The following is a 4,671-nucleotide window of genomic DNA, read 5'->3' on the forward strand; positions in this document are numbered from 1 at the left end:
TGTTTTTTGTTTTTTTACTTAAGACTAAATTTGCCTCTCAGCAACTTTCAACCCAATTCACTGAGATCTGCCTTCTGGGCCAAACACAATTATTTATTCCCTCTTCACCGAGAGAGCCCTTCAAATATCTGAAAGTAGTTATTATGTCTCCACAAAATATTCTCGTCTCCAAGCTAAATATTCCAAGTTCTTTACCTAATGTTCATATGACCTGATATTGATGTCCTTCACCACCATCTTGGTTGCCTTCTTCTAGAAACTCTCTGGCTTATCAATGTCCTTCCTAAAATATGGTATCCAGAATAGAACACACTATTCTAGATGTGGTCAGACTAGGTCAGAGTACAGTACAGCAGGACTATAATCTCCCTAATCTTGGACACTTGGCTTCTCTCAATGCAGCCTAAGCTTTCTTAGCTGTCATATCATAGTGTTGACTCATACTGAATTTTCAATCCACAAAAAAATCCCCCATCTTTTTCAAATAGTTCTTTATTTATCTCTATTAAATTTAACCATTAAATATGATTGTGTTCTATTAGAAAATTGTACTAAAAGATTACAAGCCCTGAAAGGTATCATATACATCCACTGTTACCTTTACCATCTAAGTTCTATCCTTATACCTCTATAGAAATCACTCTTTTCCAAAGTCACTAATGATCTCCTTACTGCTAAATCCAAATGTTGTTTCTTTAGTTCTCATTCTCCTAGATATCTGTCTCACAGGATACTCTTATTCACCTCTTCCCTACCTGAGTCTCCTTCTATTCCCTAGAATTCTCTCCTAGACTCTCCCTACCTCTTTAATTACTCATTTCATGGCTCCTTTTATTATTATATGGCATTACATAGTCACAGTGCAGAGGAATTCTAGTCCTGCTCCAAACTCCTAAATGTGTGTGCTGAGGACTCTAGCCTTATCATTCTTCCTTTGTTTGTACAATATTTCACTTGAGCTTACCTACTGGAAAGGCATTTAGTAAGGACCTCTATGGACAAGCTGACTGGATGACTTGTTGACTTCAATATACTATACACTCAACAGGTTCAAATTTGAATTAATTATCTTCCTCCTAAAACTTGCATCTTCTCCTAACTTCCCTAATTTTGTCCATGACCCTACCATTTCTTCAAATTATCAAGGCATGAAGCTTCAGATATATCAATGACTCTTACTTCTCTATGGGCCTCAGTTTCCTCATCTGTAAAATGAGCAGGTTAGACTAGATGACCTCTAAGGTTTCTTCCAACTCTAAATACAAGATCCTAATCAGCAGTCAAGCCCTGCTGATTCTACTGCCAGGATCTTCCCTCTTCTTTCCACTTCTACTATTACAATTCTAGGGTCAAATACTACTACAATTCTAGGTCTCATTATCTCCCACCTGGATTACTCTAAGACTTCTAATTGGTCTCCTCTGTCATTCGTCCATCCACAGTCTTGCTGTCAGAGTAACCTTCCTAAAGCAAAATCTGACCACATTAACCCCTTGCTCAAATATGTTCAGGGGTTCCTCATTCCTTGCCAATAAAATACAACCCCTAATCCTGGCTTTTAGGCCCTCTGTATTCTGGCTACAACCTACATTTCCAGTATTATTGCAGATACCTACTCTTCACATACTCTGCTCCATCCATGAACTACATGCCATTCCCTAATCTTATCTGGCATCTACACCTTTGAGCATTCTGTCCCCCATGCCACCTCCACATCTTTAACTACTGAAATCCTTCCCTTCAAGTCCCAGTTTAGAACTGCCTTCTCTATGTTTTCCCTCATTGCTCCAGGTGTAACTGATCTCTCCTTTCTCAAATCACTGACACTACTTGGTTTGGACCTCTCCTACATACTTATACCATAACTTGTATTAGAGTTATGTGCCTTTGCCTTATTTTACCCTATTAGATTATGCTCTCCCTGGGGTCAGAGGCTAGATGTCATGTTTCAATTTGGTACATGCAGCAACTAGTACTGTTCATGGGAGGCATTTAATAATAACAAAAATTAGTATTATTATCATGTACATATGTAAAGTACATTAATTTGAATTAAAGCATGATAATGGCCAAGAGTCACCACCATACTAGTCCTGCTATGTCCTCAGGTGCACTGATTGGAAAAGCAGAGCAGATCTTAAATTCTCTAAGATTGTTACCCTGAAATATCCTTTTCCACTGCACTAAATAACTACTTAATACTTTAGAATAACAGAATAATTAGCTGAATTTTATCCATAATTTAATAAAAATATTCTACTAGAAGGCGGAAAAGGTGACCTCACCCCACAAACTTAGTGAACTCCTCCTACAAAGGTAAGTAATTTACTCTGCGTCAATGTACTTATCACTAGGGTCAAATATTATACATGCTAATCTTGCAAGTAAGTAACCAGTCTTACATGAAAATTACCAATCCAATAGCATAGCTATTCTAGGAAAAGAATAGAACTTTAAATAAACAAACATTAACAATACATTAAAAAACAGAATAACACAATAATCAGATAAATTCAACATAAGACAAAGAACAGCAATAATTCTTGAAGATTAAAAAAAAAACTATCCATGTGAATGTAACATTAACAAATTTGTTTTTTCCCCCATTTGCCTGATTTGATTAAACATTGAGTGCACACACATACTGGGTGTCCCAAAAGTCTTAGTGCAGTTTTCAGCCATCATTAAAGCTGAAAACTGCACCAAGACTTTGGGACACTCTATATTATTTACACTTGTACAACTCCTTTCTGTATACATGATTAAAAAGACATCAGGTTACACACAAGTGTGTACAAAATCTTCATTAAAGCAGCATTTAAAATTACAAACATTAAATCCATGCTATCCTAAGGCTACCCCCCCCCAACCACCACATTGTAGAATAATAATTTTTCTTCTGCAAAATAAATGAGTGTTGCAGGGTGCTGTGGTTTTTGTTGTTGTTTTTTGCTGGGTATCATAAAATGCCCCTATGCAAAAAGTGATGCTTTATATACTTTACATGTTTATTTCCTAGTCTATACCATAAATATCTACAATGTTGGCATGCGAGAGTTGAGTCTGAAGACACCTACTAGCAACAATCTCAAGCCTAAATTCTTACAATATTCCCCCCGTCCAAACACACACACGCACATACACTATATAAGACACCTGCTACTCTGAGGCAACAAGCTGAAGCCCAATCCTGACAACACCCCGCCCCAACACCGCCACCCCAATACACACACTATAAGATATCAGCTATGCTCTGGGGCAACAACCCCAAACCCAAATCCTGACAACACTCCCCGCCCCCCACACCATCACTACCAGTCCAACATACACTGTAAGACACCTGCTACTCTGGGACAACAATCGCAGGGCCAAATCTTGACAACCTCCACCCCCCAACACACACACACACACACACACACACACACACACACACACACACAAAATACTCCAAGGCAACAAGCTCAAGCCCAAATTCTAACAACACTCCCCCCCCCATGAAATCTCCGGCAAAACCCTACTAGTAAAAGCTAGTTTTGCATCCTCAGCGTTTAAATGGTCACCCCAAGGCCCACTCCCCCCACCCCGGGCTGTCCACACAACAGGGTGCCCCCCCTCCGCGGGCCACGGTGGGGGGAGGGGGCCAACGGCGCGCGGCGTGGCTGCAGGAACAAACAAAACACACACAGACACAAGATGTGCGTGGCTTCTTGACCCTCCCCACCCTTCCCCCGAAAGCACACCACACCATACCACACCACACAACACAACACAACACACACCCATCCAGGACACGCAAGTCACCTTTCGGCCGTCGGTGGGAAGCGACAGTGCTGGGCAGCAGCGGGAGTTGGCGATGGGTCTTCTCGGACTTGGCGGGTCCTCGCTCCGGGCTCGGCGGTGCTAGGGGGCGGGGAAGGAGGGGGCAGGCGAGGGAAAACACACACACACACACACACACACACACACACACTCGGCTGCACAAACCCAGCGAGACGCCCGCAAAGAAGCGGCGCCGGGGGAGACGAGGCAACTCACACTTCCACACTCACCCTCGCACACCCTCCTCACGCCCCTCACAGTCCGTACCCCACTACGCCTCCGGTTCCCTCCGCCACGGCAGATGGCTCAGAGTCACCCAGAAGGGAAGGGGCGGAGGACTAGGAAGGAGGAACCGGAGGAGGAAGGGGAGGGAGAAGGGGAGAATGAGGCAGCGGCGGAGCTCTGTGCAACACAGTGGAGAACTGGGGGCTGGGGCAGGGGGAGCGCTTGGGAGGGGGGTGCGACGAGAGCGAGGGAGAAGGGGGGGAGGCAAAGAACGGAGAGGCGACCAATCACCGGAGAGGGCGGGAGGGGGCGGTGCCCCTGTAGCAGCTGTGGCACAGGTGATAGGGCTGCAGGGCCGCCACTCGTCACCTGAAGCCCCGCCCCCGACTGGCACAGCCCCAGTCGCGAGCTGCGGCGCTGGGGCCTGGGAGGAAGACGCCGTTCCTTTTCCTCCCCAGTCTTGGGACAGTCCTTCTGCTCTCCTGAGGTCCGGGCGGTCGCCGCTGACCCCTCCCGCGAGCCAGGGCCCCGGATGGGGGTGTCGGCCGCAGCGAAGGGGAGCGGGAGCCGGGCTGTCAGGAGGGAGGCCGCAGGTGGGAAGCTAGCTTGACACCGCTGCGGATTGGA

At 45.2% G+C, this 4,671-nt stretch overlaps 1 protein-coding gene across 5 annotated transcripts in view; it reads right to left on the bottom strand.

The window, feature by feature from the left end:
- Positions 1-4,145, bottom strand: part of DPY19L3 (dpy-19 like C-mannosyltransferase 3) — a 92,706-nt gene extending 88,561 nt beyond the window's left edge. The window contains exon 1 of one of the 5 annotated variants that reach the window (XM_027868208.1): positions 3,802-4,145. The gene's annotated coding sequence lies outside the window, so the exon portion shown is untranslated. The remainder of the gene's footprint in view (positions 1-3,801) is intronic. The other 4 variants (XM_027868206.1, XM_027868205.1, XM_027868207.1 and 1 more) reach the window with 4 other exon arrangements.
- Between the last annotated feature and the right edge of the window lie 526 nt (positions 4,146-4,671).

The sequence above is a fragment of the Vombatus ursinus genome, unplaced genomic scaffold, assembly GCF_900497805.2.
Source record: "Vombatus ursinus unplaced genomic scaffold, bare-nosed wombat genome assembly UNPS02014786.1, whole genome shotgun sequence".
Taxonomy (NCBI): Eukaryota; Metazoa; Chordata; class Mammalia; order Diprotodontia; family Vombatidae; genus Vombatus; species Vombatus ursinus.